The 12,624-nt window shown below is 45.6% G+C and overlaps 1 protein-coding gene across 1 annotated transcript in view; it reads right to left on the bottom strand.

Annotated features, from left to right (window-relative positions):
* The window catches only part of LOC118383088 (slit homolog 3 protein-like), a 225,863-nt gene that overhangs the window by 140,991 nt on the left and 72,248 nt on the right, over positions 1 to 12,624 (bottom strand). The gene's annotated exons all lie outside the window — the stretch shown is intronic.

Consider the following 12,624-nt stretch of genomic DNA (forward strand, 5'->3'; position numbering starts at 1 on the left):
TCTGTTCCTCGGCAATCAGCATTCATGAAAGGTTTTTACACGGAGCTACTCTCGTTAGGACGGCTTCCATGTTGCTTTGATTTATTCATAAAGTGCATACTGTGAAAGTAATCACTTTTGAGGTGACTGCAAGGAGTCTGCCAGGAAAACCAAAAACTGTACAACGTGTCAAGAAATTACCGGTAATCTTTTCTTCCTGCCCCCGTCGACTCAACAAGCCAAGTGGCACGGTTTTATCAATACATTTTTACATCAAAGCAAGCCTCTCTTGCCACATTCTGATACGCATAGCAGAGAATTAATGACCTGTAAATTATGCTAACTTTAGTAGCAAACAAATGGACAGCCTCATTTGCAGAGCTAATTGTCCCAAATGGAAATTTCCACAGCTCTTTTCACTACAAACATCTTTATTTGTCTTTGGATAGAGGGAAGATATACAAAAAACGTGTTTGATTTGAAGTTGAAACTATGTGCTTGATAAATCAACCAACCGCCTTGGTTATTTCAGCAGATTAGTGATTACTGACACTGATTGAATCTGATCTGAAACCAGGCCAGCATTTGGGGGTTTTAGGGCTGTATTTTCTCTGTACTCCGGTAGAGTGAGTGACTCAGTGGCCTGCTCCATTGTGTTGTGATACGTTGCGCTAGAATAGGAGGCTCTGACTCTACTCCCTTCATTCCCTTCGTGTGGCTGCATTCCCTGGTTGCCATGCTGTTTGAATTAGCGCTGACGTCAGCACTACATCGACGGGCCCTTCTCCTCCTCATTAGGCCAGCTCCAAAGGTAAATACACCCAGTTTAAGAGAGAAGGTGGCTTCAATAAATCAAGCCCAAACCTAAACACACCCACCCATTCCAGACGTACGATTCAATCAAACAAAAGGCCATAACGGATTCTTCAGACCAGGGGAGGTATCCGTTTCCTCCTTGATAACAATCTGACTCTCTAAAATGTGCATTAGAATCACCGTCATCGAATTTCCTAGTCCGTATTTCAACAATGTGTACAGTACCGTCTGAACCATGTATCTTATCTGACATACCATATTTCATCCATGTTTGTGCCTGCGTTCTGCTACATTACGTGCAGTAAACACTGTGTATTGGTGCATAGGTAGTTGTCATTAGTGGTCATTAGTTGCGCATCTGTCTGTACCACTGGCACTGTACAGAGAGAGAGCGGCCACCTGGAGAATAATCAGTAGGGACAGAGCTCTAATTGGCTGTCTGATTGTCTTATGGAGCAGAACACTGTGGCTTCCTCTCTGGGCTTTCTTCCCCTGCCTGGATGGTGCATGGCAGTGACAGTTGAGGCACTAGAAGAGAGAAGCCTTCTCTCCCCGACAGCTGAAGAAATGTGGTGGGAATCTGGCCATTGTGTGGATCATGAATGTCTCTGGGGGCTGGTTTTGATGAGCACTTGATGAGCACTCCCCAGCGCCTACACTCCAGAGGGGAGATGAAGGGGTGGGTGGGTGGGTGGGTGGGCGGTGGGGGTGACAGGGACGGGGTGCTGTGAAAGCAACGAGAGAGCCAGGCAAACCAACGACACAATCTTTAATCATCTTTAATCGTCGACATGCCATCGGGTTTCATCTTGAACGACTCCAGCGTAACAAGACAGGACCGGGGCAATGTGGTGCGGAGGGAGAGGACGGGATGGGAGGGGGGGGTTGACTTCCATGAAAGGGACCCAATGTTCACAGTTTTGCACCAGGAAAAATGAACGCTCGCTTCTCTGGGGGGGCAGTTGAAACAGGCTAACTAACTAATGCCCCCCTCGTTCCAGTCCCACACACGCGGAGCCCAGAGCTGGGCTGGCCGTAAACGCAGTGAGACACAGGCAATATCTTCAGGACAGTAAATCCTTGCATGTCTGTCCCAGCCTCTCTGAGCAGCCATCTAGTGTTTCAGCTCCAGAGGAAGGAGAACCGCGTCTCCGAGGTGAAGGGCCTTTTAATTGCGGAGGTTTAATTGAACACAGCCTGTTATTGATTTAAGATGTTTACACAGAACTGCTCTTTGTTTGCACGAGCGATGTCTAGCAATTAATCAAAAACAACGTAGATGCTTGGACTAGGGGTTGGAGAGGGAAGGGGAGAGGGAAGGGGACGTGAGGGGGCTGTCAGGAGAAGGAGGAAGGCAGTTTGTTCATTGAGGTAGAGCGATCTGCAATCAAGGCCACTGGCAATTACCTTGTGGAGAAACTACAGGCCCGGCTTTTATCACGCTAGTTCTGTTGCTGCTTCGCAATCACAACATACTGTCTGACAGGATGTGTCAGAAAAATAAACGGCGAGATCAAGACTGCCAATAGACTGTCTTGTCTTGTGCTGCACATCCTCCAGGTCAATTGCCGGTGTGTTCTCCTGAGGAGACAGGACAAACACGTCTTCATGCGATTCCACTGTCCCTCAGGTCGGCGGTGAGAGGGTTCATCCGTGTCAATTGTAGAACGCCGAAGGAAAATAAAACGAAGAAAACACAGCACACCTTGTAAGAACCCTGAGAGGGACATATCCTCTGTGTCTTTGATCTATGTTATCTGGCAAAGGGATTCCATGTTGTGAGAGAGACTCTGGTCTCCAGCTCCATAAATCAAATCCACACAGCTTCCATCACGTGAAAGAGGAATGGGCTGTAAGGTCCACAGAGGAGCATGGCTCCTCCATTTTCTCAAGCTGCTAGCCAACACCTGCTCTTAATCACCATCAATAGGAATGGTTGGGAGTGGTGACGTGTTAATATTTTTGCGAGAGAGACCCCCCCCCCCCCCCTCGCCCTTTTTTCACGCCATTAATAATCTCAGGGTCAGGATGAAACAAGACAGGAATGATGACGGATGCGTCATTCAGGATTTACTTGATGCTACAATAGAAGAGGAGAGCCTTTATCCACGCTAGTATTGCTGCATGCTCTCGCTCTTTCCAAGCTTTTTCTCGTACTTTGGATACCCCCCTTTTGACAGGCCAGGCTGATCAGGAACGTTTTGTGGTGGTTTGGGAACGCGGGACACCGGTGGCGTGGCACGTGATTCAGACTCATCCACAACACTGTGTGGAAGCATTGCGATGAAAGCTTGCATCAAAACCATCAGACGGAGCTCAAATTGGAATACATTGGGGCGTTTGGGGGGAGGAATGCAAATCAATAAAGCCCACTGCGAAAGCACAAAGCTTTTGAAGCTTGGCTTGGCAAACTTCTTCTCCATGGGGATTGAGTACAATGGGAAATAATGGAGTCTTTTTCACCCATTTTTGATTCATTCGTGGCCTAAAGTAGTAATTCAATTTTTGTGATGCTACTTAGTGGACGCTGTAGCGGTAAAACAAATACGTGGCACATATTTCTTCCTGAAAGCTGGAAAACAGATCCAATCTAACAGAGGGAATAGAATGTGTAATTCAGCATGGCACAAGATAGCTTAATGTGAGATCAGGGGGAATGCGACCTAGTAAAGTCAGCAGAGACAGGAAGAGAAAGAGCTGTAGCTCATTCTGAACAGACTGCTTTTCCACACAAAGGTAATGATAAAGTGGTGCGTCATCGTCTCGGAAAACTCTCTTCGGCTTTCTCAACATGTGCTAGCTATTGCCCGATTCTGTTATCTTTGTTAATTCCATGTGTCAGATACCATTGCTTAATCATGATAATGTTCATGAGAAGCAGAGGTGAATAAAAGAAAGAAAGAAAGAAAGGGGTATGGAGGGATGGTGGATGAAGGGCGGTTCTGCAGTGTTTGAATCAAGCTGAAACCTAGCCACAGCTGTTCTGTATGGTACATAAAATGAGAACCGCCTGCTCAATCAAAATGCATGAGCGCTTCACTTTCTCAATACCTCCCAGCCTCGAAATATTTGTGTTATTACTTTTCCCTTCTCACTCTTCTCCTGTGCTCTGAAATACGGCAACAACGAGGAGAATACATCACCGCTCGCTCGGCAGTACCTCTCTCCTGAGCAGTGGATTACAGATCGCCCTGCATGGTCTGCATTAGTTCCAGTCGTTTTGAAATGATCAGCATGCATTACCAGGACCAGACCTCTTGTGAAGTGTTATGGGATAAGGAACGGAAGAGTCCTGGAGGACTGGGAGGCAGGCAGCACGTCAGCACAGCCCCAGACCCATCCCAGCCCACCCCATCACATCACAGAGCCTGGCTGTTTACTTAGTATCTAATTTGCCCCAATCCAGCATGAAGGGGGACTAATTTGGACTGGATTGCTTTTTAAGTATGGACAGGGGTGGGGCTTGGAGTGGTTGGATTGGATTCGTTCCTGGTTGGGCAGGCAGATACTGGATTTCACAGTTGGGATGAATTGAGAGGGATTGGAGCCATGGGTCATTGTTGGTGCTGGACACTACACTGTCCTGTCTGTCCACCATAGGAGCAAAAATAAATCGGTTTGTTCTACTGCTGGAGCCACATCTGGATCCCAGCTGTTTCAACTGTGTGTGTACTTGGCAAATTCAGACACTACTCCACACTCCCTCACTCCCCCACACACACCACCTCACACTCCCTAGAGGAGGAGCAAGAGCAGGCCTGGGGTGGGCTGGTAGTGATGGAGGAGGCCGGACAAGCGGATTGCCTGGGTAGAGTTATCAGAAGTGACATGGTCAGTAAACCTTGGAGCTCTCTCAATTCAGCGTGAGGCAGCAGATCAGAGCTCTCTGGTTACCCACTCTGGCCACTGGACCAGGGGGATGAGCATGCACAGTAGCCCAACCAACAGGTTAGAGGAGAGGGGAGATGGGAGAGGGGGATCGAGACCCCCCGAACAAGTCTACATTAGAGCTGACATTAGTGGGGCTACCGGTGTGTGTGACAAGAGTTTGAAGATCTAAAGAGCAGAGGTTACAGACACGGGGCGGACAGACTCCCAGACACTAATACAATGTAGGGGGGGTGTATTATATTAGAAGGGGGGTGCTATTGAGCAGACGGGAGAGCCAGAGAGATTCTGACACCGTAATAATGTATGCCAAATCATCAGGTTACCCTCAAACCCCCCGCCCCCTCCTCCGTCCCCCTCCCATGATCCCGAGGGCACCACATCGTTTGAAAATGTGTTGTTTTTGGCAGCGCTCCCAAACACATGTTACTCACTACGTGGGTGATGTGGCTTGTACGTTTTTCATTCAACTGGGCAACAGAGTGCTCTTTTCTCTATTAAACCCAAAGCTACCAAGGTTATCTCTATTCTAAAATGATCCCAAGCTTAATAGTTTAAAATCACCAACTGTGAGCCAAGTGCAGCAATTGACACATTCATGAAGGCTTGATAACGTGTACGATTACGGTACGCTGGGGAGAACCGAGTTGGGCTACGCGCAGGCCAAGTCGCTCAACAGTGTAGCTTGTCTTAATTCTTAATGGCATATTAATTTTTTAAAACATTTTTCAAAATGGTATCAATTACAATTTTCTAGTACTTATTCCCAGCAGGTCAGATCAGCACTTCAGCACTCTCTCTCTCTCCACGCTGACTTTGGCCATGGATGTCCACTGAGACACTCATGTAAAGCTATGTTTCTATTTAAGTAGAGAGCTTAACCTCTTTCGCACTGAGATGACTCTTTATCTTTTACTCTGTGGATGAGGCTTGGCTTGAAACATGACGCGTATTGACCTCAGCTGCTCGGCACTGCAGCGAATAAGGGTCTTCCTATAAACCAGGGTACCAGCGAGCATTTCCTACACTGGATTACCTACAACTTGTTACAGCTGTTGATAAATCATTAACAATGATCCAATAAAACTCCCAAGTTGATTTAAAACCTATTTTTAACTCTTTATCGTGGTTGGTGACAGATTTGTCCAAAATCGAGTGACATCAAACATAACTTTTCTGTCCTCGCATTTATGGCCGTGTAAGTTATCATTACATCATACATTAAGCATTAATCGGTTAAATGAGAGATTGAACCCTGTGAGAATCCTGGATCTAGCTGTCTGACAGTTTGTTTCTGTATAGAGATCTCAGAAATGCAGCATATAACTATGGAACATTTTGTGTCTCCTGCATGTTACATGGTGATAACAGTATTAATGGGTACACAAATCCCAAATAATAAATGCAATTGAAAAATCGAATGCTTCTAACCCGAAAGAGTCACCTGACCTTGATAATTAGAAACTAAATCAATACGGTCATTAATGTGGTTCTTCAATAATTATGCATAATACTTGTTCGATGCGCATTTGGTGTTGAGCTGTTTAATTACAGTGATATTTTCGCACATCCTCATCTGATCCAGGAAGGAATTTTCCGAATGACATCCAATTGATGAACAGCTGTTGTGATGACACATGCAATGCAACAACAGTGCAAGTGCCGTAAAAATGGTGTTCGCGCCGGATGTCCAGAAAAGGTTGCCGTCTCGTTCCTTACGCCAGGGAAGATAGCTGTGCCTAGGATCCACGTTGGATCCAATACCCCTAAGCGAATTGAGGTTGATCGTCTGTTGCTGTCTGCTTGATTTAACAGAGAAAGCATCGAGGTAATGAGTTCATGTTTTCATATGTTATTGTCCCTCGGATTGGACACGGAGTCCACTGTGAGCCATTGTGTTTGATAGACTATAACACCCAACGATATTCCTATACATTATTCTGGATATAATGACAACAAAAGGACATAACCTAGTGGGCTTATTCACAATATGATTTGGTAATGAAATAACATGACAAATACATTTTGTTTTCCACGTTACACCTGCAATTTTGAACAATTACAAGGGGCTTGAAGTAGCCTATTTGAATTTGAGGCTCAGAAATTCAACTACTGGAATAGAGCTAACGTTAAAAATCTGACATTTCCTCAATTTGGTGCTTGTGATTACTGTAGTCAATTTCTAAGTTCTCCTGCTCCCTTATAATTATCCTTGATTTCATTTTTGGTCCGTTTTTGTGAGAGACAGCTTCAATTGAAGGGTGTTGCGTTACTCTGTTGCGGTAAAACCACATGCAGTTATTTTGATGACGACAACATCAAATGTTGGCTTTAACTTGGCTTTCCATACAAATCCTTCCATGAAAAAGGAACCTGGTTTTTGGTCACTTTGTCATTATGAAAACAATGATGGTGAGATTAATGCTACAGCTATTCATGGCTTTATTATGTGTGCCTGTGTCGGCCACATAGGCTACAGAAAAATCACCATGCATGCTTCCAATCTATTTAGTCAGGCAATGTCCACATTATTCTCACACATTTTAGTGTAATAATAATTTGAACATCAAGGCCTAAAAAAGTAATTATTCATAAAGGGGTAATGGCCAACTTTTTCTTTTAGACTTTTTTTTTTTGGCTATATTAGGCCCTACAATATATAAATGACACACTTACAATTACAATGAAGTGCTTGATAAAGTCCCTGAAAGTCCTTGAATTTGACATTCCAACATCTGTATGAACCCTCCTTAAAGGATGTACAGTACAGGTCAAATATTTGATATTTGAGATTCTTCAAAGTAGCCACCCTTTAGCCTTGATGACAGCTCTGCACACTCTTGACATTCCCTCAACCATGTTAAAAGTTAATTTGTGGAATTTCTTTCCTTCTTAATACGTTTGTGACAATCAGTTGTGACAAGGTAGGGGTAGTATACAGAAGATAGCCATATTTGGTAAAAGACCAAGTCCATGACATGAAGATCAGTCAATCCGGAACATTTCAAGAACTTTCACCATTTCTTCGAGTGCAGTCACAAAAAACCATCAAGCACTATGATGAAACTGGTTCTCAAGAGGACCGCCACAGGAAAGGAAGACCCAGAGTTCCCTCTGCTGCAGCGGATACGTTCATTAGAGTTACCAGGTTCAGCCTCAGAAATTGCAGCCCAAATAAATGCTTCACAGAGTTCAAGTGCGGCAGGGTAGCCTAGTGGTTAGAGCGTTGGACTAGTAACCGGAAGGTTGCAAGTACAAACCACCGAGCTGACAAGGTACAAATATGTCATTCTGCCCCTGAACAGGCAGTTAACCAACTGTTCATAGATCGTCATTGAAAATAAGAATTTGTTCTTAACTGACTTGCCTAGTAAAATGAAGGTAAAAAAGAAATTAAAAAAAACTCAAGATCAACAGCATTCTGCAGCAATACGTCATCCCATCTGGTTTTTGCTGGGACTATCATTTGTTTTTCAACAGAATTATGACCTAACACACCTCCAGGCTGTGTAAGGGCTATTTGACCAAGAAGGAGAGTGATGGAGTACTGCATCAGCTGACCTGGCCTCCACAATCACCTGACCTCAACCCAATTGAGATGGTTTGGGATGAGTTGGACCGCAGAGCCAACAAGTGCTCAGCATATGTGGGAACTCCTTCAAGACTGTTGGAAAAGCATTCCAGGTGAAGCTGGTTGAGAGAATGCCAAGAGTGTGCAAAGCTCTCAAGGGAAAGGGTGGCTACTTTGAAGAATGTCAAATATAAAATAGATTTAGATTTGTTTAACACTTTTCGGGTTACTACATGATTCCATATGTGTTATTTCATAGGTTTGATGTCTTCACTATTATTCCACAAGGTAGAAATAAGTAAAAAAAAATAAAGAAAACCCTTGAATGAGTAGATGTGTCCAAACTTTTGACTGGTACTGTATAGTCCTAGATCTATGTTGTTGTGTAGGTAAAGTTATGGGGCATTTTGTATATATGAACTTTTATTCCTCTACGTATACATGTGGAACTGCATAAAAATCTTTTTAATTTTTGTTTCAAACCATTTTGAAATGTTGATCCCAATGTCTTACATTGGCTCCATTATTTATAGAAAGACCCATAATCAAAACAAGCGTCTGCAATCAATATCCACCCAGCCTGGCAAACCAACTCTATTCGGTCAATTCCAATACTGTAAAGTCAAATAATACGCCTTCCTTTTGATGTTGGGGTTTACAGGCTTGGCTTATAAACATCACCATGTGGATCCCATTGTCTGATATTGCTGTAAACATGACTCATTTTTTTTCATATTTTTCGGAAAACAGTCTTTGATAACACCGCATCATAAATGGAGACTCGGTGGCCATGTTTTTAATGGGCACTCGTAAAACCGGGCGCGAAGTGAGCCAGCCTCGATGCCCTCCTGGTTTTGGAGGCTTCCGTGAGGCGGGTGAAGCAGAGGCCGACTCCTCCTTGTGCTGTCTGGGAAGGAACTCTTGGAGGAGCAGCTAAGGGTTCATGACAGGGCCCCAACACCCAGGCCCCGACACCCTGTACTCAGATCAAAGGCCAAACTGGAGCCAGCTGTGAAGTACTATAACCCTGCGCGCTGAGGCCTGACCTGGCCGTTCTGACAAGTGGGCCTGTCTCTGCCAGCCCTGGAGAAGAGTAGGGAGGAGGGAAGAGGAGGGAGAAGGGCCAGCCACTGGAAGAACACCCAGAACCTTTCACCTCTGAGGTCAGGGGTCAACAGTGCTTTGAGATGAGAGTGGTCAAAAGCAGTTTCCATCTGCAGGCTCCTTGCTCAGGCACGTCCTGCTGGCTAGCTCTCTCCGACCTGGCTCTCTCTCCCTACAGTGCAGGGTAACACAGCCGCCAGCCTAACACATCTCAGGAATTCACCTTCAAAAGGCCCAATGAGGAACGATGCGTCTGGTTCATCTCAACAAGGGGGCGGAAGCCAAGGAGGACAAGGCCAACAGCCAAAGTGTGTTGAGATGAGGACAGAGAGAGATCCTCCCTGGAGGGCCATGTAGAGAGTATCAGAAGTATCAGACCTCTGAGGTCCTCCATCCAGGTGGGTCATCTATACCTGGGTGGTCCTCCCTCTCCCCACTCACCTTTGTGAATTCCATTTCTGTTGCCTCAGGTGCTGCGGCGGAGTTATTTCAGGAAGAAATGCCAGATATTAGCACCCAGCTCCCATTATTTCGTAAATTATTACCCCATAAAACCAGGTACCCTGTGAAAGCTTAAAGCGAACATTGGTTTTGGTGTAGGTTTTTAGGAGCCATATGTTTCTCATTCCTCGATACACGTTCCTTCATGAGCTGCATTTCTGCATTTAGAAGAAAAAAAGTGCTGCAAATATTTAATCATACAGATGTAGTATCTTAATTTGATTAGCCTGTTGCAGGATAACTACAAATGTAAAATGTGTAGAATATTTGAGGTAAAAAGGCTTCTGAAGTTTGTAATGTTCCATTACGAAAAACATGTAAACCCCTACAAAAATGTCCATTAACTATAATCCACATAATAAATCAAATTTCCTGTTGATAGGATTATTTTCCTGCTGAAGCAAACTGGCTCAAAATAAGATCCTACATCTGTAGACTTGGCATGTTTCGCAACGGACCTCGTCGGTGCAGCAGTGAGTCAATAATTAATGTCGGCATACCGGAGGAAACCTCACAAACTGCCCAGAGGAGTGACAAAATAAAAATGGAACCATATGCTTTGAATTTGCCATTTAGACTACATATCCATTATTCAAACAGAGATGTCCCACAAGGCTTATTATAAGAAAGAGTTTTGTGGTGGGACTTGAGGAGCTGCACCCGGCCAATCAGAGAAGCTGAGGAATGAGAGTCTGAGGACTCAGGAAGCAGCCTGTCTCTCACTGTGCTGTAACACCTAACAAATCAGCCCCCCCCTGCGTCGGGTCAGCCCTCCTACCTCCTCCCTACGAGGTCTGTTTTGACCGGGGCTTCAGCGGTGGTAGTGCACTGCCGAGTGGCTTTGGGGGAGGTCAGAACCGGGGTTCACAGCGTTGGTGTGAACAAGCAGCAGCTGCTGAGATGTGACAGGAACAGGGAGCTCCTAGGCAAGGTGTTTAGACTCAAAGGAGCCTGCTCCTTCTCGAAATGTCTTCGCCTTTGCGTCCTTCTTTCACCCCGCACCCTCGGCTACGACGGGGACAGAGCCCATGAATGAATACTCACACTCCACCAAACCGCCCCAGTGAACACACAAAAGGAAGGAAGGTCTCGAATTAAAGGAAGCAAGGATATAATTCATTCAAGAAATACATTTCATCTCGAGCCCATAAGAACTTTACAGAGACTGGTATGAGGTAGAGAGTATGTACATTTTGTTTTGTGGGAAATACCACACCCGCTGATCCCAAAAGCCCCGAAAAAAAATATGTGTTTACAAGAAAGGAAATAAACACCACATAATTGAGCAACTATGGTTTATGTATCAAAATAGGTCACAGCTTTAGTTCATTCGGGGCTCTATTTTTGTCTGGCGGTAAGGAGGCGCAAGTGTCAAATGCACATTAGATTGCAATTTTGTTATGTAAAAACTGCCACACTGGCATTTTCCAGGTCTTACGCCACATTCGGCAATTGACCTGTCTAACATCAGCTGGCTGGGAAGGGTGGAAATATTTGAGGTGTGTTCTTAAAAACGTCCGCCAATATGTCCTTTTCAGTGAGCACAACTTGGGATATTTAAGACCGACCAAAAGCTGGTCTTAGCGGGAACGCAATTTGTAATGGCATTGATATTGCCAGCTGAGGGGCACACAGTAGCCTTAGGCACATCACCAATGTTTTATTCAAATATCTCGAGCAGCAAAACAGTCAACAGACATTCCCTTTTATTTATATGGGACATCCTTTCTGTCCAGCGTCGGTGAAAGGTTTGAACTCATTATGTGCCATTGCCATTGCATGAAATGTGTCAGTGACTGTAGGAAGCCTGTTTAGGAACACTAAGTTATTCAAAAATTATTTGGTCAAAAAATGCATCTTCCTGTCACACCCTGATCCGTTTCACCTGCCTTTGTGATTGTCTCCACCCACCTCCAGGTGTCTCCTGTTTTCCCCATTAGTCCCCGATGTATTTATCCCTGTGTTTCCTGTCTCTCTGAGCCAGTGCGTCTTGTTTTGCCAAGTCAACCAGCGGTTCTCGTAGCTCCTATTTTTCCCAGTCTTTTTTTCCCCCTAGCCCTCTTGGTTTTGACCCTTGCCTGTCCTGACGCCGTATCCGCCTGCCTGACCACTCTGCCTGTTCTGACCTCGAGCCTGCCTATCCCCTTGTACTGTTTGGACTCGGACCTGTACACCGAACCCCTGCCTGTCCTGACCTCGAGCCTACCTATCGCCTGGTACTGTTTGGACTCGGACCTGTACACCGAACCCCTGCCTGTCCTGACCTCGAGCCTACCTATCACCTGGTACTGTTTGGACTCGGACCTGTACACCAAACCCCTGCCTGTCCTGACCTCGAGCCTACCTATCACCTGGTACTGTTTGGACTCGGACCTGTACACCAAACCCCTGCCTGTCCTGACCTCAAGCATACCTATCACCTGGTACTGTTTGGACTCAGACCTGTACACCAAACCCCTGCCTGTCCTGACCTCGAGCCTACCTATCGCCTGGTACTGTTTGGACTCGGACCTGTACACCAAACCCCTGCCTGTCCTGACCTCGAGCCTACCTAACGCCTGGTACTGTTTGGACTCGGACCTGTACACCAAACCCCTGCCTGTCCTGACCTCAAGCATACCTATCACCTGGTACTGTTTGGACTCGGACCTGTACACCAAACCCCTGCCTGTCCTGACCTCGAGCCTACCTAACGCCTGGTACTGTTTGGACTCGGACCTGTACACCAAACCCCTGCCTGTCCTGACCTCGAGCCTACCTAACGC

Source organism: Oncorhynchus keta, chromosome 4 (genome assembly GCF_023373465.1).
Source record: "Oncorhynchus keta strain PuntledgeMale-10-30-2019 chromosome 4, Oket_V2, whole genome shotgun sequence".
Taxonomy (NCBI): Eukaryota; Metazoa; Chordata; class Actinopteri; order Salmoniformes; family Salmonidae; genus Oncorhynchus; species Oncorhynchus keta.